Below are 25316 nucleotides of genomic sequence, written 5' to 3' on the forward strand. Positions count from 1 at the left end.
CGGGTACGACCTGCTTTTTGTTTGATCCTAGAAGGCTGGCCGACAAGGACTTGAAAAATGAGACAAAATCTGAGAATAAATGTTTATTAAGTAAAATACAGCGTAGAAATTGTTTACGCTCCATTTTTGTGTTTAGTTGGGTTTTCGTCTTGTTTATGCAGCCTACTGTTATTACAAATTCTGGTTTACTTTACTACTTCACATTTTCTTTTTTACACTTCACGTCTTACTTTTTATTTCATATCGGTTACTCCTTATTTCACATATCTTCACATTTACAATACTTTTTCACATCTCCTTTGCTGCTAGCAACTCATTCCAGCACCAAACTGCCTAAGCCTAGCACTGCTCGGCACAATCCTTTTCATCCCATCTCCTGTTCGGAGCTTTAATCTTCTCACCCTATTTGAGGAAGTTTTGATTTTGGTGAGCCTTCTGTTGGATTGGGAAAAGTAAGCTTTTGCAATGCATCACCTATCCTCCATCAAATATGAACTAACCATCATAATTTTTCATTTTTATTATAGCCCTAGACGGTGGGATTGGACCCCAGGTATGAATTCGGGACCTCTCCAGGTAATAAGGAGTCAGACTAAGAAAATAATTCTTACTTCATAACATTGAAAATAATCCTAGTTAGCATATTTTCAGGAGGAGCAACTTTATCATCACTATTTTCACTGTTGTACAATTATTTTTAACAAAATTTTGAAAAATATACATGTTTGATTGTAATTTTCTGTTTTCAATTATTCTGTATAGGGAAGTTAAACACCATCACTGTCATCTAAAAAAGAGATGTAAATAGCCTAATATTAATAAATTCAGGTTAGGTTAGGTTAGATCAGCTGAATGGCTCTTGGGTGAAAAGTTCTTGGGGAAAAGTTCTTTCTCCAAGTTTTGGGGTTCAAAACTTGGAGAAAAGACAAAATAAGGAGAAAAAACGGGAAAACAAGGGAAATAGCGAGGATAAAGGTGCTTCCCTTGGATAATATATTAAATAGGATAATTTGAATATTATGAAGTAAGAATTGTTTCTTAAGATGTCTCCTTAAGACCTGGAGTGGTCCCGAATTTATACCGAACGCCATTTTTCATGCAGCTCAATTGTTCTGATGAATTGTCCAATTATTCGAGGACAATTCATCAGAGCAACTGATTTAGTCTGATTTAAATTCATTTGATTTAATTTCCTTCAACTTCTTGGAGTAACCACGTTTAGAAACATTTATGACAACTGTCATTACCATGGCTTTATCTTAGCTGTAAAGCTTATCTTTTTATTATTCTGAATTTTTTTAAAGAAGAAAAAACCCAACTCCTGGATTTTGGAGCAAAACTGCATTCAAATTCCTCTTTAATGTTACTACCTAGGAGATTGGTATCTACGCAGTCATTTTTTTAGTAGCAAACATTGCCTCTTCATTTTAATTTATTCGTAATTTATGAACTAAAAACTTTCGTTTCGCTAACACATTTGCCAAGAAAACTCAAATCACATAAAGAAAAGTGTACGTACTATCATAGGCAGCGCAATCGCGCTGCCTAAGAAGAGAATTATGTTGGCACAATGTGTTTTTTTTCCATACCAGGGCACTTCGTATCGAAATAGTTGTCGTAGAAACTTCGAAAAGGGCTCGTTCGATTGGAAATTGGAACGGCTAGTGCCCTTTTTAATAGTCGAAGGTGTTTGGAAGGCAACTAACACCCCTTCCACTCCCCCCATTTCCCCAAATACATCCAATAAAAATTTAGAGACAACCATTTTGTTCTGCGTAGTTGATTTCCAGATGTAAAATATGTTTTTGAGGAGGACAATCCCCCACAACCCTCAGGGAAAGGGTTGTAAATTATGCCCTGGGGGCATATAAGGTTTTTATAGAAAGTGTTGTCGTAAAAACTTCAAAAAGAGCCCATTCGATTGGAAATTCAAAGGACTAGTGCCCTTTTTAATAGTCGAAAGGGATTGGAGGGCAACATACCCCCCTCTCACAACGATCTTTTCCCCAAACACATTCAATCAAAACTTTGAGCTGGCTATTTTGTTCAACCTAATTGAAACCTCTGAAAACGAGGTCTTTGAGGATGCCCCCCCCCCCCAGCCCTCAGGGCAAGGGTTTTAAGTTATGCCCTGGGGCATATAAGGTTTTAATAGAAAGCGTCGTCATAGAAACTTCAAAAAGGGCTCATTCAATTGGAAATTGAAATTGCTAGTGCCATTTTTAATAGTCAAAAGTGATTGGAAGGCAAATAACACCCCTTCCACGCCCATCATTTCCCCAAACACATCCAATTAAAATTTTGAGATAGCCATTTTGCTTAATTTAGTTGAAAGTTTTGGAAATTATATCTTTGAGCAGGAAACTCCCCCACAGTCTTCAGGGCACGGGTTATAAGTTATGCCCTAAGGACATATAAGGTTGTCATTGAAAGCTTTGTCGTAGAAACGTCAAAAAGGGCTCATTTGATTGGAAATTCAAAGGGCTAGTTCTCTTTCTAATAATCGAAAGTGATTAGAGGGCAACTAACCCCCCTCTCACGAACACCTTTTCCTCAAACCCATCCAATAAAAATTTTGAGATAGCCATTTTGTTCAATCTAGTTGAAAGTTTTGGAAATTAGGTCTTTAAGAATGACAATACCTACCACAGCCCTCAGGGCAAGGGTTGTAAGTTATGCCCTGGGGGCATATAAGGTTTTTAAAGAAAGGGTTGTCGTAGAAACTTCGAAAAAAGCTTATTCGATTGGAAATTGAAATGGCTAGTGCCCTTTTTAATATTGAAAAGTAACTGGAGGGCAACAAACCCTCCTCTCACGCCCACCATTTCCCCAAACAAACACAATCAAAGTTTTGAGATAGCCGTTTTTTTCAACGTAGTTGAAAGTTCTGGAAATTTGGTCTTCGAGGATGACACCCCCCTCCCCACAGCCCTCAGGGCAAGGGTTGTAAGTAATGCCCTGGGGGACATATGAAATTTTATAGAAGGAGTTGTCATAGAAACTTCAAAAAGGGCCCATGCGATTGGAAATTTAAAGGGCTAGAGCTCTTTTTAATAGCCGAAAGTGATTAAAGAACAACGAACTCCCCTCTCATGACCACCATTTCCCCAAACACATCTATTATACTGGTAAGCCAGAATGCCACCAGAGTTGGTATGGTAAGGCACGGGTGCACCACTTATTGGTACAAAAAGGGTGCTACACCACTTACTACAGGGAAAAGCCCCTCTGGCGGCGCCAATATTATAATGGGATGCTCACGCCTACCACACCGGTTCTGTCCATATCGGGTTTAGTAATACCCAATTTACAGTATACCCTGCCCCAGGGTATGATAACGTGATAGAGCGGTCAATTGGCCACTCTAAGGCCAAGTGTGTACTCAACCCGCGTCACCACTAAAAATCTCTATCTTTCTCCTTGGAGGTAACGAGCCCCCCTGTCAATATAATAATGACGGTATCTCGTAACTCTGTTCCTACCCTGTCTTACTTGTAATCTTCCAAAGGTCACATATCACAAGAGGAATAGGCTTCCCCAAACGGGGTTTAAGTGCAGACTAACTGAATAATATCTTACATTAACAGAATCTTTGCACTTGGGGTGTGGCCATGGGCGCCCATATGGGGGGGGGGGCAGGGGGGGGCTCTTGCCCCCCCCTGGCTGAATGATGCTGCCTTATTTTTATATTTTTGTTCTGAGATTTCTATTATATAGCAATAAAAGTAGCAATTAGACGAAGTTTGCCCCCCTGGAATTCAGCATGGGCGCCCATATGGGGGGGGGCAGGGGGGCTCTTGCCCCCCTGGCTGAATGATGCTGCCTTATTTTTATATTTTTGTTCTGAGATCTCTATTATAGAGCAATAAAAGTAGCAATTAGACGAAGTTTGCCCCCCCCTGGAATTCAGCTTATGGGCGCCCATGGGTGTGGCCCAGTGTGACGCGGGCCAATCAAATGACTCAGGTCCCTCAATTGAATTTTCCCTACACATACTTTCAGAATCAATTACCTGAATTTTAGCAAGCCCATGCTATGACTAATACTGAATTATAATCCAAGCAATTTATTTTCTCTTGCAAAATGGTTGCCTTGACGACGAGTTTTACTTACGATTGAAAACTATCTTATAGGCAAATAGAAAAGAAAATGGGTCATTTATCTCAAAAGAAAATAAACATGGGATGGAACCCCAACATTTCCTCCCGTAAGATAAATGACCACCCATGCGCCACGCTGGTCCACCCTTACAAATATAACACTGAACTTCAAAATCACCAAACTTATATCTTCTCTTTTTTCTTCGACCAGTGCCTGTACTTCCATCGCTTGACTCAGGATCCGTCGTCATCCAAACGTCTCTAATGTAGAGCCACAATGGTCTCTATTTTATAGCATCTGCATTAGGTTTTAAAAGTTCAAACCTCAAGATTCGTAGAATATGATCGTGCGCAGCACAATCAAAAATACAAATTTTCCCGCTCTCACGAGTTTATATTTGAGAGGAGCAGAGAATCAATTTCTGGCACATTCGATGATGCCAGCCATCATGAAAAATTGGCTGCACTAACCTCTTAATTTCCATCTGTGGAAACAACCCCACATCTCAATTAAAAAGTAAATTGCCCCTTGGCATAATTTCAAATAATCCCAGGCCGAAAATACAAAGGCCTATGAAAACGATAGAGGAACAGGGAATGAAGTAAAATTTTGAGCGAACCATGAATCGCCGTTTTTCTGGGTTTCCTCCCCTGGGAAAATCCAATGAAGAATGTATGTTGATGCTAATTGAAGATGAAACTTAGATACTGAATATGGTTTGCCGGAAATTATTGTTGATTCCCATGAAGAATAACAACTATAGATAGGGTTACTGGACAAAGGTTTGGGTGAAATGTGAATTGACTGGGAGAGAGTATCCCCCAAGGACTCCAGATCAGAGAGGCAAAACCTCGGTAAAGGGATCACAACTTGTCCGCCAGTTGTGCATTGAGGAAAAGGGCTATCTTTCGCGGGTTCCCCAAGGGATTTCTCCCCCTCATAAAGGATCGAAATATCGTCTGAGTTGACAGTACTAATCTCAGATTCCTTCCCAAGTTTTTCAAATCCGACTCGACATTCAATATCTCCCAACTTTCCCCCAACCTGTTGTAGGTCGTTCATCTCTGTTTTGTAACCATCTTGTTTTATTCCCCATGGGTCTTGGACCTCTTTATCCCTCCTGTTATTTATGTTATCAAGGCACAGCCCATACAACTTTTTGTTTTTCTCCCTATTATTTATGTTATCAAGGCACAGCCCATCAAACATTTTTCTATTTTTCGCCACTGGTGGCTGAATCTCCAAATTTTGTCTCTTTTTTGCATTTATTTGTTCTTTTTCACTTTTCTCAATTTTCCATGGCACAAAATAGTAAATAATCTTTAAATCTGATTTGGACTCCAGTGTCCACCATCTTTGACTGCATTAATTCATTGTAGCTCCATTTAATATCTCTTTTATACCTCTTCGTTTTCTTTTCTTTTGTAGTAGCACTAAGTAAATCGTCATGAGATCTGAATTGGAATCCAGTTTCCATCTTTGACTGCTTCTTTTTATTGTAGTTTCGCTTTGCATCTTTTTTCTCTCTTTTAGTTCTTCTTACTTTACCGCAGAAACAAATATTTCGTTATCAAATGGGAACTGAATTGTAAAATTTGGCTTTTCATATTGTACTAAAATTTCTCGAACTTTGCAAGGAAAAGCGCTTACAATAAACTTCGTCTCCTTTTTCTCTGGTACAATCAGTGTTTAATTTTGGCAAATTTTTTTCGGCGTCTCGCACTCGTCAAAGATGTTCTCAAGTTTTCCATTTTCTGGAAATTTTCCCGAAGAATCGTTCTCGCGCGTCTTATTTTCAATATTATGTTGTCTTTTTACTTCCGCATCCTATTTTTGTGGATTATCAACATTTTGAACACGAGTATCAAGTGTGTTTTTTTTTCCGACAGGGCGGCACAGCCTCCAAATTTGTTTTATGGGCCGGTCCACCTCCCCCTTAGTCAACGAAGTTGTATATTTTTCTGTCGAAGTGTAATTTTGTAATTTTCCCACTGCTAAGGAAATCGCTTTTAACGATAGGAGATTTCCGATATCCCCAAAGTCTCCTCCTACTAAAACATCCACTGCTGGAGTAGGTACTAAGCCTTCTTTTGTCGTTTTTGTCTGGACCGTATCGTCCTTCTTTGCAATTTCTATTCTTACGCAAGCAGACGGGCATGGGTGCTTGTCTCCATAATAACATAATGTTGTAATTTTATTTTTATGGTCTATCTCCGTTCTATCAATTAGGTCAGTTCGCAAATAGGTATGGTCACTGCAAGAATCAATTGCCATTTCAACTAATTCCCCGTTCAATTTTCTGTATATTTTATGCGACTCTGCAAATGCATATTTTTTTTCCTTATTATGGATCATGACCCAGGCTGTCGTTTTATGTGGTTTTTCGTCATGTTTACTGGGGCAGTTTCTTGCAAAATGCCCCTTAGTCTCCTCCTTTGGTTCTCTGGCTATTCTATCTCTCTCTCTTTTTTGTCTATCTTCCTCCACTTTTCGTTCTCTGGCTAATCTATCAGCCTCTTCCTTTTGTTCTCTGGCTATTCTATCTCTCTCTCTCTTTCTTTCCTCCCTGAGTGATATATGGTTCTATCTGATGGTGTTTTTCTTAGGGTATTTCCAGCGGCAGTCGCATCCAATTTTGTGTCTAAATATAATTTTTGTTTTACCGCGGTAGATCTTGTCTGAATTCTCCGTTTGTCCGCCATTACTTCAAGGTTTACTTAACGTCTTCCGTCCAAATGAATTTTTTTTTACCAATGTCTCTTTTTATCTTTTGTAAAAAACTGTTTTGTTTTAATTTGCCGATTCTACGTGGGCGGCGCAGCCTCCCTTGTCTCACAAGTTAATTATTCGCGTGGTATATTGGTTCTTAAATTTTATTACTTTTTATTATCTAACTAGGCACAGCCAAGATAAAAAAAATTCTTTGCGATTTTTTTATATGTAGCCACAAAAGGCTACTTTGTAGGCCAACCCAAATTGTCTCTTCGAAAACGCGGAATTCTTTTACTATCAGGTTTACTGATAAGACCTTTCTTGCTGCCACCAATATTATACTGGTAGGCCACAATGCCATCAGTATTGGAGTGACAAAGTCGGGTGTCACCACTTTTCGGTGCAAAAATGGTGCTATACCACTTAATTGAGGTAAAAGCCCCCCTGGCAGCACCAATATTATAATGGGATGCCCGCACCTACCACACTGGTTCTGTAAATATCCGGTTTGGTAATACCCAATTTACAGTATACACTGCCCCAGGGTATGATAACGTGATTGAGCGGTCAAATGGCCACCTTAAGGCCAAGTGTGTACCCAACCCGCGACACCAATAAAATCTCTATATATCATTTTGGAGGTCACGAACCCCCCTGTCAATATAATAATGACGGTATCCCGTAACTCTGTTCCTACCCTGTCTGGGTTCCGGGAAAATTAATACACAGTTTGTAGAAAACATCTTTCTTGTAAGCTTCCAAAGGCCACATATCACAAAAGGAATAGGCCTCCACAAACGAGGTTTAAATGCAGACTAACTAAATAATATTTTACACTAACAGAATCTTGGCACTTGGGATGTGGCCCAGTGTGACGCGGGCCAATCATATGACTCAAGTCCCTCAACTTAATTTGCCCGACACATACTTTCAGAATCAACGACTTGAATTTTAGCAAGCCCTCGCGATGACTTATACTGAAAGAAAAGAAACAGGGGTGGAACCCCAACAACATCTAATCAAAATTGTGAGATATTCATTTTATTCAACTTAGTTGAAAGTTCTGGAAATAAGGTCTTTGAGGATGACCCCCCCCCAAAAAAAAACCTTCAGGGCAAGGGTTATAAGTTATGCCCTGGGGGCAAGTATGGTTTTTTTTAGAAATTTTTGTCGTAGAAACTTCAAAAAGGCTCACTTGATTGGAAATTGAAAGGGCAAGTGCCCTTTTTAATAGTCGAAAGTGAATGGAGAGAAACTAACCCCTCTCCCACACCCACCATTTCCCCAAACACATTCAATTAATGTTTTGAGATAGCTATTTTGTTCAACGTAGTTGGAAATTCTGGAAATTATATATTTGAGGATGACAAACCCCCAAGAGCCCCCAGGGCAAAGGTTGTAAGTTATGCCCTGGGGGAATATAAGGTTCTTATAGACAGCGTTGTCGTCGACACATCAAAAGGGGCTCATTTATTGGAAATTGAGAGGGCTAGTGTCCTTTTTAATAGTCAAAATCGATCGGAAGACGAATGACCCCCCCATACCCATCATTTCCCCAAACACTTCCGATCAACATTTTGGTATAACCATTTTGTTGAATATAGTTTAAGGGTCCGGAAATTATGTTTTTGAGTATGACAACCCCCCATAGCTCTCAGGGTTAAGGTTGTAAGTTATAAGCTTGGGGCATATAATGTCATATAGAAAGTGTTGTCCTAAAAACTTAAAAAAGGGATCTTTCAATTGGAAATTGAGAGGGCTATTGCACTTTTTAATATTCGAAAGTAATCAGACGGAGAATCCCCCCCCCACACCCATCATTTCCCCAAATATTTCCGATCAATATTTTGGTATTGCCAGTTTGTTCAACGTAGTTGAAAGGTCTTGAAATTATGTTTTTGAGGATGACAACCCTCCCCCTATAGCCCTCAGGACAAGGGTCGTAAGTTATGCCTTTGGGGCGTTTAAAGTTTTTATAGAAATTTTTGTCGTAGAAGCTTCAAAAAGGGCTCATTTGATTGGAGGTTGAGACGACTTGTGCCTTTTCTATTAGTCGAAAGTGATCAGAGGGCAAATGTCTCCCTCCACACCTATCATTTCCCCAAACATTTCCAATCAAAATGTTGATATAGCCATTTTTTTAAGCCTATCAAAAAGGTCTGGAAATTATGTCTTTGAGGATAACAATTCCCCTCAGCTCTAAGGGAAAGGGTTGTAAATTACGCCCTAGGGACATATAGGTTTTTTTTACAGAAAATGTGGTCATATGAACTTCAAAGGGGGCTCTTGGATTGGTAATCAGACGCTCTATTGCCCTTTTTAAGAGTCAAAGTGATCAGAGGGCAGCTACCCTCTCCCCCCTACACAAACGTCATATTGTCCCGAAGTGGGTCTAATAGAAATTTTGAGACAGCCATTCTATTCAAAATAGTCTAAATATCATATAACAAGGCTTTTGGGGTTGAAACAAAACCCAGAGACTAGGGGCAAGGGTTGTAAGTTATACCCAGGGGGTATTAAAGGTTTTCAAGGAAGGGATGGTTGTTTAACTTCATAAGAGTCTCAGTCTTTCTTCCTGAATAAGACTATGTCAATATAAAACGAACAGAAATTAATCAAAAAAACTTTTTGCACAAAATAAGTTTTCAAAAAAAAGTAAAGAACTCCATTAAATCAAAAATGAATAAAAATAGAATCAAATAATCTACCAAGAATACAACTACCACAAATCAGTATTAACAAATAAATGAAACTCAAAACAAACAGAATTTAAAATAAGCCAAGCTCAAAACTAACAGAAATTTGTCCGAGTAGGGTTCTAAACCCTATGTTTTCTAAAAGCCAGAATATAATTTGTACTTTACTTACGCTATGCTTCCCTCGTTTTCACTTATTTTCATAGATTCGTTTTTCTTATTTTTCTGTTTTTAGTCTATTTTGAAAAGGAGTTTGATTTTCTTTAGATTTTTTAAAATTAATTATTTTTTACTTTTTGTAAGAAAAAATTTCCCTTTCCAGGATTCAAACTTGAATTATAACAACTACAGGCAAGTGTTCTCACCGATGTGCTATCAAGTCCTTTATAATAGAGTTTGTTTTATATTTTATGCTGTCCCAACATAAGTTTCATTGTCAGTCTGAAATTTCTTCTAAATCTAGCATCAAAATACGTATAGTCATGCGTTTGAAACTCCTTCTACTTATACTCAAGGTTTTCAACCTTCATGGGTCTCTAATATCCGTAAGGTCAATTGATTTCGTCAGTATTTCGTTCAATCTAGTCTCAGAAAGGCAACATATATTGAAACCATACTTTTTTATTTCATTAGCAAGGAGCATCTGATTTGACTCGTTCTTGCAACTTCTTACATGCCAAGAACCATCTTTAAGTTTCTTGGTGGGGATAATTAGCCCACTCCTCGAATCAGGCATCATCCAAACCTGATCCGCGTCAACTACCGTGGACGCCGTAGCATTGATCGCTATTTTTGAGTCTTCTGTATCCATTGGTGTTTTATGGGAATTAATTAAAAAAAACTTTTCTACAAAATAAGTTTTTCAAAAAATAGTAAAGAGCTCCATTAAATCAAAAAGGGTCTCTAATATCCGTCAGCAGATAATCGTTAAAAACACTAAGAGAGATAGGAGGGAGAGTGTAAAAGAGGATGGAATTATGATGTTGTATTATTTTAATGTCATCGGAAGTACTGTCAACTGATAAAGTTTGGATGTAATCGAAAATTCGGAAGTGGTCGGAAAATGGCCCACAAATTTATACGACAAAAATACAAAGCTACAAAAAAATGGGTGAGTTTAGGAAAGCAAGATAAAAAATGAAATTCGCACAAATGAAGACTATTCGCACAAAGAGATGTGAAAGGTAACCCTGCTCAATTCCTGCTTTCGCACCAAGCCGACTACTGACCTTACATCAAGTCACGGTTCTGGCCTCTTTTTCACCAGGGGCAAAATCTTGATTAGCCCTCCACCTTCTCCCAAAAATTTTAAGACCAACTTTTAACAAAATTTTTCATTTATTTTAATGTAGCTTTTCTTGTTTTATGTGGGAAAATATATAGAAAAATGCAAATTTTGGATCCAACTTGCTTATACATACTGTCAACTGCACCCTCTACTTTATTTTAATACAAATGAAAAATCAAAAACTTAAAAATGATTATAAATGCTAGATTATGTATCGGAAATTTTTCACCCCTTGAATTTCTGGGGCCGGGGCAAATGATCCCTCTGTCCCCCATAAAACCATTTCTGCTCACACCCCAACTTAATCACAGTAACAGTAATTCTGCTCAAAACAAATAACGTCAAAAAGATCCCGATGTCAGTCTTTCCGTTAGCGTAGACTTAGTTAAGAGCTGTGACCCCCCCCCCACACACACACATACCCCCCCCTCCCATATGTAGAAAGAATGCTCATTGACGCAAGAGAGAACTAATACGATCGCAATTTTAGAAAGGGTAATTTCCAAGGACTGAAAATGATTGGAGGACATCCTGACTCCCCATCAATTCCCAATGCCCCTCCCCCAATTCCAAAAGTATCGGGTCAAAAATTAAAGCTGGTTATTTTAACCTAAACGACAGAAAGAATTAAAAAGTGGGATGGGGCAAATATGGCAAGTCGAACTGCCAGGGTAAGGGCTTCAAATTATGGAAATAGACCTCATAAAGCAAAGATCTTATACACACAAAAATTAAGAAAATCACATTTTATGCAAAAATTAGACATGTTACATCTTGTTGAAATCAGAGTCATTTATGCATTTTAAATCTTTAAAATTAAAGAGACTAAAGAGGGGCCAGTTTCCCCTCCGCACCACCAATGTTTTTTCAAAAATTTTTGACCTTCACGATTTAGGATCCGAGACAAGATCTTTGTCTCTTTAAGTATTGATTCAGACATTCAGTATTGATTCAGAGTTCAAAGCAGTGTTGCCAGATTGGCCTTATTTTACGCCAAACTGGCTTATTTTGTTGGCGACTGGCGTGAAAATTTTTGGACCTGGCTTGTGGCTTAAACCTTGGCTATTTTTATTTTGAGCTGGCTTATTTCTTAGCGTCATTTACTTTTTCGGGAAGAATTTATATTTTTTGGCAATTAATCCGATTCTCGAACGAACGAACGAACGAATGCTCACGAAAGGTCAAAATCACGTATTAACTCTATGGTCAAAATACGAATCTAACCGCGGCAGTGTGGTGAAGTTTTCAAATCCTAAGAGACAATTGGCTTCGTAACAACAGCATAAAAAGCATTAGCCATTAAGTCATGGGGTTGAACTACAGCTGAAGGTACAGTATATTAGCTGTTACTTGTTAGTATAGAATATCGCCAGAAATCAACCTCATAACAGATATATCTATAACATCTAAAGATCCTGTTTAGCTGTTTAGTTCATGTGAGTTGTCTAGGAGTCGTCATGCTGTCGTCATGTACACTCTAGCTATTTTCTCTGGTTTGTATCTCTGTACAAACCCCTGCGAAAAATTAAGTTCTGCTGGGGAGAAGTTATTAGTCAACTAGTTGGAAAAATTAATTACAAATTCTAAAAATGATAAAAAATATTCCTTCAGAAAAGAAACAGACAGATAAATGAAGGAGCATACACAATTTTTGTCCATTAAATGCAAGATAGAAATGAACAAAACTTCAAATATGCATCCCTATTGGAGAGCCAGTCTTTCAGGATTTGGCAAAGTGGGCACTGTCGTTGCTGAGTTTGCCTATCAGCAACGCAGTCGTTGAGAGAGCGTTTTCTATGATGAACTGTGTAAAGTCAAAGCTTCGGAATAGAATGCTTTTACCAATGCTAAACGCAATTTTGATTTTTCGACTGTGGATGTCTGTCAGTGGCCACTGCTGTTCGTCATTCGTACCATCGGCCAAAATAACTTCATTCAACAGTTCCATATATTCGAAAAATGGAGCTGAAAATGCTTCTGACAGTGGACGATGTGGCAGAGCTGATGCGCCTGACGCTTACCGCGAAGAAGATGAACTCAGTGACATCTTAGACGCATTTGGTCAATCTTAAAGGGCTATGAAAGACGGATATTCTTAATCACCGAAAATTCCATCCTGGAGCATTTTTTTCCAAACTGCCACTTTTTTTAGTTTTCCCGTCATAAAGCGCCTTAAAAGGCATGCACTCACTCAACGACTGGCAGCCAGAGTTCGGACAGCCATATTGCGCTAAAGGTCAATATAATTATGATAAGTTGTAAACTTCTGAAATCGATGAGTGAGTTGGCTCTCGCAGCACAGCAACAAAATTCAATTCTTATTTTGTCTTACGTAAAAGTATCGAAATTTATAACGCGTGTCATTCCCAATCTGGCCCACGACACTTCCCATCCACGTTTAAAGTGGTGGAATGTTCGGACTTCGCTAAAATGTGGCTCATCAATCAGGAAACTGGAGATCCGTCCCAGCAAGAACAGATAAAGACTAAGAACCTTCGTCTCCCTATCTCGATACTACAACCATGCGGAGTCGAATGAAATACGGCTGATACCCGGCAAATTTAAGTTGAGGTGGAGCTGGCGCGGAACATTACAATTCGTTACCTCTACAACTAGCTCATCGCAGTACAGCCCTGGAGAAGAAAAATTGAGTGAGAACAAGTGAAAGTGTTTGATTACATTAATCATACACGCCTGGAGGCCTGCTACGGTCTTTTCCTCGCAAATGCGCGGCAGCGATGAGGGAAAGTAGACGGCTGTCAACTCAGTGCTCAGCAAGTTCTCAAATTGGCTCCACCTCCGCTCAGATTTTACGCGTTATCCAATAGTCGGTGCATGGACCAAAGACTGAGGTTCTACTCAGTCTTATTTGTTCTTGGTCCCAGGGACGTATTGTGGTTCGAGATAGCCAATTATGACCCTGGAATGGACTTGTGATAAAGACAAAAGTACGATTGTGTTCCTTGAGTATCTTTCGTAGCCCTTTAAGGGCGTTTTAGCATCGCATTTAGCATTGGGAAAAGGATTTTATTCCAAAGCTTTGACTTTACACAAAGTGATTTCTATAATTTTATGAATCTATATGTGATAATATCCCAATGATCTGATTTTTGTTTGTGTATCTATGTGATAATAAACCAATGATCAATGATCTTTTTGTTTTTGTCTGCGGGTTACAGTCGTTATTAAGTAATGCTTCATTATGTCCAACCAATACATAAGGGCTGGGACACAATTTTAAGAATTTGTTCTGGCAATAACTCTATTGCGCCAAAAAGAACCTCTGACTGAATCGAAATGTTGACATTAAAACGCCTTGGGTCACAAAGTATCATTATAGTAATCGGAGGTCCGACTCAGTGAAATTATGGGATAAAGAAATTGCGGCGCACACACGGACAGTGCTCGAACTAGCACAGGAGAAATCCAGCCGGTGGGCGTCCTCGTCAATAATTTTCCCCGAACTGTTGGACAGGAAAGTAAGCACGGTCGAGCATTTTCTGAACATAGCGCGCGGGAATTTCTGTAAAGTCTCTAGAGTTCCACATGGGGTAGCGGTTTATTGCCATTCTACTAAATGCAGCCTCAAAATAATCTCTACACTGGAACTGAACTTCCTCAAGCCAGGGAACGAATTGAAAGGTGGATAATGCCAGTAGGATCAAAGGACCTGAATAGTGGTGAGTATTTCTATTAAGCGGCCGTCAAAACTTGGACACCTTTAAAAGTAAAGTTTGATTCTTGGAAAAAAATTGTCTGGCTTATTTTTGGCTTGTTTTTCAAAGGCTGCGGCTTACTTTTTTGTTCACGATCTGGCAACACTGGTTCAAAGTAAACGAACCTCTCATAAATTGGATATTTTATTAACATTGTCAAACCAGTAAGCTTTTTCATTGAATTATAATCCCAGTGAAGTTAGTTAGATTTCGCAATATTTCAAAGGATTATAGTTCCTGACCTATATATGAAACCTTTGCTTAATCTTTTAACCTAGTTTCTGGACATTTACATAAGTTTTTTATGGCTTATGATTTACGGACACGATTAATCGAAGCAATTTGGTTTCAAGTGGAATAAGGGATTACGATTTATGGACTATATTACTGTAAGTGAAAATTATTGATCCTGGAATTTGGGCGAAAGATAAACTTTTTTATAATCCAGTGTTGAATTTCATACAGAAAAATCTCGAACAATGGATTTCCCACGATTCAATTAAAAATCATGCTTTGGATTTTTTTTTTCGGCTACTGATGTGTTAGATGCGAGAAAGCTTTTCCTCCAGAAAGAGTTTCCGAGGGAAGTTCCACCCAGGCAAGTTGGTAATAACGCCCAACAAAATAGTATTGCCGATATTATTGCAGCGTTTGAAAGATTCGACTCTGAAGATATAGATGTGCCGGAATTCGTGATAAGGAACGCGAGTGAAATCCTGATAATTTCCGCATCGGTATATTCCATGCTTAGCAGTAAGGTACAAGCCAGTTTTACTGAAATACGCGCTTTGTCAGAAAAGCTTCAAACCCAGTCGCCTTTCCCCCCCGCCGCTCACCCTGTAGGTGTAGATAAACCTACATATTCCGTAATTGTGAAGAATGTTGCTACCGATTTAATTGATCCTGGTTTTAGAAAAGATAAATTGAATACGATTGAAGGTCATGAAGGGATTTTAAGTTTAAAACCTGATAATCAGAATAAAAAGTGGATCGTAGTTACTCGAGATAGGCAGTCAGCCATATCCCTTGCCGCCTCAGCCTCTAAGAGCCTACCTAATGTTCAAACCAAGGTCCTTGATAAAAAAGCACTTGGTATTGTTCGAGGTATCCCTGAAAATGTATCAGAATCATCTCTAAAGGAAAGCATACCGGGATTAGTACGTGCTATAAAAATAGGACATTCAAAATGTTTTCGTTTGGAATTTCTGGATCAGTTAGCACTGAAAAATGCAATTAACCATGGTCTCCGACTTGGATATGAGCTTTTTTGTGTTTAAATCTACCAAGAATTACCGCGTCGTTGTTTCCGGTGCCAAGGGGTAGATCACACTATTGCTAGATGCCCACGTTCTCCTGATTTACTAAAATGTTCCCGCTGTGCTGGGGCTCACGAAAACATCACGGACAACCCTTGCTCAGTTGCTCCTAAGTGCGCCAATTGCGGAGGAAATCATGTTTCTTACAGTATAAAATACTCGGTACTGAGAAATGCGCTTGCCAAGACAACATGATGACTTCTCCTACAGCCTTATGTTTTGTTTCTCTGAATATTAATGGTACTAAAGATAAGGAGCTGCTAAATTTTGATGTTGTATTCCTACAGGAGCATCTACTTTCCAAGGTTAATACGAACAGTTTACGGCGGTCTGCTACACATGATATATTTATTCGAGAAGCAAAAAAGACCCGCGGTCGCCCTTCCGGCGGCACCGCTATCTTCATTCGGTCAGGATATCAACCTATGCAAATTTATTCTGATGCTAATATTCTAGCAACCCAGTGTAATAACATGGCTTTTGTAAATGTGTATCTCCCATGCAATCATAGAAACACTCAGTCATTTACTGCTTTTGATAAAGCTTTCCATAAACTGAAATCTTTTTTCATAAAATTTGCAGATAAAAATGTTGATTGGATCTAAGCCTGGGATATGAATACTGACATATTGACCTCATCTGATCGATCTGAACTCCTGCTAGATTATCTGCCAAGTGTCTATCATGTCGCTGCTAAGAACCTGGCTTATACTTACATTCATATAATAGTTTTTATCTAGGAGTCTTATAATAGTTTTTGCTCTCCAGGAGTAAATTTTCTATCTGGATTCCACCATTTACTGAGGAAAAAAGATTTACGGAGACTTAGAAGTGGGTACTTTAGATATTGTAAATATCTCATGTATTTACCCGGCCGTTTTAAAAATAGAAATATTGTATCCCGTTATGGTGTCAATGATGCTTGCGCGCGACTGGCCAGTGTGTCTTTTAATATGATTATAAATAATAGTAATTTTATTTCTGTCACTGACCCCTTAGTTTGTTTTTTTCACCGTGATATCGGTTAATTTGTATTTTTTTTTGTTGTTGTTTGATTTCGTAATTATGTTGTTATTTTTTATTTTATATTTTCCATTACTCCGCAGTGTCATTTATAATGTTCATATGTGGGTCATAAATAAATTATTATTATTATTATAAGTAAACTCAGGACTAACAAGACATGAATATTCAGACAATTTTCAATTGTTAACCTAGCTTTAAGACTTAATCAGCCCATTTCAACCTTTTTTTAAACCATACTGTTCTGCAGCTTAAATGTAACAGACAGCAAAACCAAACGTTAGAAATGAGAACAATCAGAACGCAGGGCTTTGAAATATGAATTTCCGGTATTATTTTAGAAAATCGTGATTGAAAAAGAACATTTAGAAGACACATATTTGTTTGTTTCGGTTATAAAAGAAAAAGTGGCGTCAATTCAATAGAATATAGGGGAAGGGAGGCAAAATGAATTTTCAATGTTTAAAAAGAAAAATATGTTGTTTTTTTCAATTTTATCAATAAAAATATGAGGCACATAGTGCTGCTTATAGTAAAGGGCATGCGGCTCCAATGTTTTGTTATTTATTTATTTATTTTTTATTATTTTTTTCCCAGAGGCAATTCATAAAAGGGGTCGTCGCATTAACTTCGCAGGGGGCTCATTCGATTGGAAATCGGGAGTTCTAATGCCCTTTTTAAGAGTAAAAATGATCTGGGGGCAACTAGCCCCCCTCCCCAAGCCCTTTTTTTCCCAAATACATCCGACAAAATTTTTGAGATAGCCATTTTGTTAAAAATAGTTCAAAGATCATACAACAAAACCCCGGTGTCGACACAACCCCCCAGGGCTCGGGGGCAGGCGTTGTAAGTTATGCCCTGGGGGCAAATGTAGTTTTTATAGAAGGGATGCTTGTATAAACCACAGAGAGGGATCATTTGATTGGAAATTAAAAATTCTAGTTCAATTTTTAAGAGTCAAAAGGGGTCGAAGAGCAGCTACCCCCCCCCCCCCTCCCCACACACGCCCTTTTCTCCCCAAATGCATCAGATAAAAATTTTGATATAGACATTTTCTTAAAAATAGTTCAAAGGTCAGATAACAAAACTCCGATGACGACACAACTACCCAGGGCCCTGGGGCAGGCGTTGTAAGTTATGCCCCAGGGGCATATAAGGTTGTTATGGAAGGGATGCTCGTATAAACCTTTCAGAAATGGCTCATTTGATTGGAAAGTGAAAGTTTTATTTCACTTTTTAAGAGTCAAAAGTGATCAATGTGCACCTAGCACCGCTCCCCCCAGGTCCTTTTTTCCCCCAAATACATCAGATCAAAATTTTGAGGTATCCATTTGGCTAAAAATAGTTCAAAGATCATATAACAAAAACTCTGGATCAACACACCCCCTCCCCCCCCAGGGTCCGGGTGCTGGCGTTGTCAGTTATGCCCTGGGGGCAGCTATGGTTCTTATAGAACGGATGCTCGTATAAACATCAGAGAGGGTTCTTTTGATTGGAAATTAAAAGTTCTAGTTCCCTTTTTCAGAGTCAAAAGATATTGGAGGACAACTAGCCCCCCCCTCTGCGCCTTTTTTCCCAAATACATCAGGTAAAACTTTTGAGATAGACAGTTTGTTAAAAATAGTTCAAACATCATATAAGAAAAACACCAGGATCACCGCAACCTCCCCGGGCCCGAGGGCAGTGCGCCCAGAGTTATGCCCTGGGGGCAACTATAGTTCATATAGAAGAGATGCTCGTATAAACTCCAGAGAGGGCTCATTTGATTGGAAATTAAAAGTTCTCGTTCAGTTTTTCAGAGTCAAAAGATATTGGTGGGCAGCTAGGCCCCTCCCCCCTACGCCCTTTTTTCCCAAATGCATCAAATAAAATTTGCCATTTTAGTCTATAGTTGATTGTGGGAGCATCAAGAATGATTTGATCTAAAAAACAGAAGATCTTACGGAATCTAGTCAAATTGGGAAAATGTTTAGTGTTAAATGATGACTTTCAGGAATTATCTCTTCAACGGAAATATTTTATCCAGAAATGCTTAACAGTATAATGGGAACTGATTCCCAATCTTATTGTATGAAGCTTATGCGTTGTGAATCATATGCATTTACTCAATTTACTGATATATTAATTGAAAAGAAGCCAAATGACATTGTGATTCTGCTTTTAACCACTACCTAGAAATTTATTCTTTAAAACAGTAGGAAATAAATTTTTGTGACGATATTCGATTACTCCTCCTCCTAGAAGACAATGCTATATTTCTATTGATTTTGAGTCAGTTTCTTTCTGGCAGTGAGACGGACAACATCGAAAAAAAATGTATCATACATGTTCACTATGTTTATTCACACTGGGCAGCTGGTCTTCATGTGAGAACTGTACTACAGTTGATGACTGTAATGAAAAGTGTAGACTATGCAATCCGTGTAAATTGCATAAAGGATATGCTGTACAAAATAATGACTGTATTACCTGTCTTGAAGAAACTTGTGACTCTCATCCTAATGGTTATCTATGCTACAATTGTCATTTTGACCATTGATGAATGAAGAATCGGTGTAGGTACTTGATCCAGTGGCAATATGACGTTGATTGGCGATTTTGTGAGAAACGAGCAGTTTGATATTATTTCCAGAGGCTCTTAGTTTTTCAATTGCCAAAGCAACAGAACTCATAACCTGTTGTTTTCACACATGAAGTATTGCCAAAGTGAGATTGACATTAGCATAGGGTGCTGCATCAATTGTTTTTCTCAATATGAAATTGGAAGGGGCAAGTTGTAACTTTATATCAATTTTAACATTGGGGGGCATCCATTGGGATATATTGAATATTTCATGATTGAGTCTACCAACTAAATGATACTCCTTGCTCACTGCCCAAGTGAGTTCACCGTCAGTATCAACATTTGATCTATAGTCATAGCTCATTGGCAGACCTCTCAATTTCTCATAGGCCATTGGAGTCATCAACATAAATTGTATGTAACTCGCATAGTTCGATAGATTGTGGCTAGTGCTCACCAATATTCCATTTATGTAGACACATATTTGTTTAAATAAATTGTGTAGTATAACATTTTCATAGGATAGTCCATCGACGTTGGAGGGAGGTAAATTGTCAGACTTTTTCCTCACCACAACTTTTAAATCAGTAAATGTGGATGATAAATCTATGAAGTAGTCTTCATTGGAATAAATTTGAAAATGTTTGTTTACAGAGAGGGGTTGCTGTGATAGAATTGCTCATAGTACCCGTGTTTTACACTGACATCCACACTTTCTGCATTGAAAAGATTTAGAGATGTGTTGACAGTGGGATGAGATTCCTTGTGGGGTAGATATGCCATCTAGGAAAAGAAATCCCTTATGGATCTAAAGCTCTTTCTTTTTGGTTCTTTTTCATGTTCTTACTTTTTTTGACAAGAGTAATGATTTCTTTCACTTCTGACCTGAGTAGAGACTGATGAGTGATGAGATGTTTCTCCTCCTTTTAAAACCTTTTCCACTTTGTTTCAATAGCTCGCCGAGGGATCGTACCCTGGACCTGAGATTTTTTCAAACACTTTCTTTAAAATCTTTACCATCCCCCAATCATGTAGCGTAGAGGATGAAAAATCTGCAGCAACCGGCGCAATATATTTTTTAGACAGCGGTATTACAGAGCGAAACAGCTTAGCAAACCAACTGCCAAGACCATAACCCGACATTGACGAACGGCCTTTATAATAGTCCATTCCATGACCCAATTGTCGTGGTTGGAGAGCAGTAACACAGCAATCAATATCAGGACATACAAATATATTTTTTCTATTAGCCATATTGTTATTGCTGAATGGGTCGAAAATGGCATGTAATCACAGCCGAATCTTTTGTTATTGCTAATGGATCACCTAATTCACTTCTTAATCTTAGCTGACCGTTCCAAATATGAAGCGTTTACAGGAACATACTGAAAATGCTTTATATTATAATGATGAACATGTTCATGGGTTGTTTTTCGTTCAAGAACACGTAGGAGGGGAACATTTGATTTACCGACTCTCGAGGTTTCCACAAAGGATGCATAAAGAAATATGCAAGAGTCCGAAGCGAGACCAGCTGGCTAATCAGCAAAAATAACTTGATCCATCCCGCTAACAGTTCCAGTGTTTTTCCCATTGATCATATTCTGTTTAAAGCAAAGAACATCTCTCAGATTATCATTGAGATGAATCATTTCATTGTCAACTGATAAGGTAATGTAAATCCGATCGTGTTCCATTGAATAATTAAAATGAAATGAACCATTCTTACGATATGAGATTTTTCTATTAATTGCACGACACAAATCCGTCATAGTACCATATTCTGTATATCTCAATGTAACATCCGGATAGTCACTAAATTTAAATGGTTCAACCAATTTATACTCAACAGGGAGTGACCAATTGAACGGTATAGCTTTTATTTCATACATACGATCCTTTCTCAGAATATCATAGGTATTTTTGAGAATACAGTCGACAAGAGCCACTTCATACTTTCCATCATCGAATTTGATGGCGGGGGAGAGTTTCGTCCAAAAATCACTAGTTTTAATCAAATCATTGTAGAGAGGGTAGGAGACATTGGACATAAACGTTACATAAAAATCATTGGGCATTGCCAATATCTTCGACACTGATCCAAGAATCAAAATCAGAGTTGTATCCTAGCCAACGAACAAGCAACTGTTTCATATCCCTGTGAGTACGAGTCGTTAATATCTTTTCATTCTGATAGATTCCGGTGTTTTTAACAATTTTTAATTCATAATCATAAAAGCCACCAAGAATCTCATCATCTTTCATGTCACGTAGACGATACGCTATGGGTGTAGTGATCAAGAGTTTGGAGACTTTAAAAAGTTCAGTGGACCATAAGTAATTAACCTTTTCAAAAATATTAGTAGTTCGATTGATTCGAACAGTATCACCGACATTGAATTTCTTCTTTTTCTTCTCGTTACCACCACCACAACTACCATTGGAATATTGTTTAAGAAAAGCGTCAAATGTATTGACATCATGATGAACTTCTGTTGGGGTTGAGTTGAACAAGGATCGATGTGGACGCTGATTATAAATCAACATGATTTTATCCAAATCATGAATAAAAGCAGCAGTATTTTTTAAAGTGCAATATCTAGAAATTAAAAGTCGAATAGTTCTTATCAGCCGTTCGGCCAATGCTGCCTTTATCGGACTATGACTATGATAGAGGATTGTATTATATTTCAGTAGAACCTTTTTTACATGTGGACTAAAAAATTTACTACGTCGATCCGTTTGAATCTTCTTATAGCAATCCTGTTCAAGGATGATTTCAAGAGCTTTAGCAATTTCATCACCGCTATTTCACCGCAGTGGAATGGCAAATGCATAGCCACTAAAACACTGATTGCAAGTAGAAAGAACTTGTATGGGCGATTCCAGAGTCAAAATATCTGCTTCTAGTATTTGTAATGGGAAAAAGGCTTTAGTTTTTCGATAGTGATTACTGCGAACTCTACGATTACGATGTAGAGTGTAACTTGATTCATTCTGTAGATACTCTGCCGCCCGATTCTTTTCAAGTCCATTGACTTGAGCAGGTGTGGTGGGTGAACTTAAACTTCCTATTGCACCAATATTCTCATAGACATGTTTCAATGCTTCAACCATTTTGAACGTAAACACGTAGTGAAGTGTCCACTGCCCATTTGCATACTAAGAGGTGATGGTGAGGGGGATGCAGTGATATTAAGACGTCTTCGCTTGACTCCCATACTCATAGCTCTTGTCAAATCACTTCCACTTGGCGTGCTAGTATTTTCCGAAAATTATTTAAAAACATCTTTTGATATTTGACTAAATTCCTTTAATCCTTTTTAAAATATGTTTATTGGCAATAACGCTTTTGGGAAAGTTTGAAGAGATTAAAAATGTATGCAGGTGACTGTCAAATGATGCGAGTCTTTTAAGATTCGTGACCAAATTTGATAATAAATCAAGTAGAATATAGGTCTTCCCATGGATTACAACTTGATTCCCATTAGCATCAATTTGAACATGTTCACTGTCATTGAGATTTGTCAAGAGTCTTTTACAGTGTTCACAATAGGAATGTGGCATTAGATCTGCAACCCTTGTCATAACTTTAGACAAATCTTCTTTTTCTTTTGGTACTACGTTGTTGATGATGATGATGATGATGATGAAGGCATTTCCTCATTGTTATAAATGATATTTACTTGGAGTGGTCTCTCACGATAGGGCTTGTGTTTTTCGACTCGGCGAAGTGCATTTTGAAGCAGAATTAATTTTTCATCGTCGGCAATTGTCTCATTGCTAATGAATTTATTGAGAGTGTCCTCGAAATAGTCCTTTGTCGAAAGGGCGAGTTCAATTGGAGTCAATTTATAGGGTTTGGCCATTCTCGCTCTAGAGAAAACTGATTACAAGTCCTGCCATGATTGGCAGTAAAAGTGTAAAGAAGTTACCGCCCGCTTGAAGATGTCTTTTTCTTTTAAAATCGTTTCCTTCATTTTTGCTTGCCGCTGATGCTATGTAGCGTACAAGAGAACGATGTTGCTTTGTCTGTTGCTTAACACCTTCTGGCAGTTGAATATTGCTTTCAGTTAGATTTAAACAAAGTTCAGATACGAGATTAATGAATTCTCTGTCGCCACCATGTTTGAGTATGGCCTTCCTAAGTCGTCGTTTTGAATTACCTAGGACGGTGAATAAATGTCAATTTTCATGTAGTTTCTTGAGGGTCATGACTGCAACTAAAAACCTTTTTTACTGATCACTGGCAGATATACAGTAATTTTATTGTCAAAAATATCGGTGACTACACGTAAATCCTCGGGTGTGTTCTGATTCAGGTCCAATAGAATATATCCGTAGGGTTTGTTGGTAGCCTGATTGTAGGCCGAGAGTAGGTATTTCGGTTCACCCGGATACACCCGTCTGTTTAACGTTATGAGGGAACTGGAATCACGAACAACCCTGTAGATAATATAGTAGGTGCATTTCAAAGCAAGTATTCTCATGCCCTAGTTCTGTTGAAAGAGATTGTATAAAACTAGGATCATGGAGATACGTTGATGATGAGATCGGAAAGTGACCAATCGTATCATCTCCTGAGACCATTCTTCGATGGATTCAGCCAGATCATCAATAATCAATCAAGAGTTTGATTCAATACTGTTGAAAATGTCAAGTCCATGTATGAATTTCGTGTCTGGGGAAATAGTTTTTATTCTATCATAGGATTCTTACCAAACACTGTAGCAACAGTAAATATTAGTTGGATTTTCTAAAAACATTTTATCACGATTTTGAATTATTTTTGTTAAAAGTGTCGTTTTGTCGGACATTGATGGTCCGCAAAGAAACGATCTAAATACAGTTTTAAATTGATACATAGCTTGCATCGATGTCAAAACACAACTGACTGTACATTGCATCAGTCCCTTCAATAAATAATAATAGTAATTTCCCTAATCAGATTCGAGAAGAACAAGAACACATTTTTTAAGAATGAAACATGTTTTTTATTTACAGAATAAAAAAATCACTAAAAAAATACTATATGTTTCATTAATACATACACACAAACATAAAAAAAACATGAAAAGGCACTATCACACAACAAATTCAAAACAAGACACTAAAAAAAGCACTAATCACAATTAAAAGGGGTCCCCCACACATGGCTATTTTATGAACTAAAACTGTTTGGTTTTTAAATTTTAAAGAGCGAATCGCCATGACTTTCGCCCTTGGAACTATACTATTTTCCACACAGTTTATATATACATTCATGTCGAAATTCTTATTCACGTAGTGTCTAGGCACACCTTTGCAGACATTTTTGATTTCCTCGTTGTGTGTTTGCACACAGTACACCTTCGGACCTGCAAGCACACCACTGGCAATCAAGTCACTTCCCGTCTCTGATGTTAACATTAATAACTGATTTGGGGCCTGACGCTTCACTAACTCCAGGTAAATGGACTCGTCCCAATTGGTAAAGTCCATTCGGGAGCTACTGTGCACGCCTATTCCCAAATCTTCCAATAAATTCGCGGTTCTAACTTTTAGTAAAAGTGAATCGGTATCCCCATAATATACTTGAACTTCTCCCTTCCCTGGCCATTGGCGCCTATACACATCGTAAAAGAATGACAACATAAGTTTTTTTTATATTTCGGTTATTGCGCGGCCAGCTGCAATATTTTTATTTATAATTACATTTCTTTTTTTTCTATTTAAGAGGACCATATTCGAGTCTATGATGGTGAATGTTGTGAAGTTTGGATCGGCAACGATTCGAGCACATTATTTTGGGTCAGTCACAACGTCACAACAACTTCGATTACGTACACTTTCGCACATTTTACTAAAGGCTGAGCTCAAAAAGAGTTTAAAAATGTACTTTTCAACCTTTGTTTTCACTTT

General features: G+C 38.1%; 1 protein-coding gene across 1 annotated transcript in view; it reads left to right on the forward strand.

Moving 5' to 3' along the window:
- Nucleotides 1-25316, forward strand: part of LOC148947530 (uncharacterized) — a 63902-nt gene that overhangs the window by 669 nt on the left and 37917 nt on the right. The window lies entirely within an intron of this gene.

This window comes from Artemia sp. Qi Xiang Cuo, chromosome 10, assembly GCF_049724085.1.
Source record: "Artemia sp. Qi Xiang Cuo chromosome 10, ASM4972408v1, whole genome shotgun sequence".
Lineage (NCBI taxonomy): Eukaryota > Metazoa > Arthropoda > Branchiopoda > Anostraca > Artemiidae > Artemia > Artemia sp. Qi Xiang Cuo.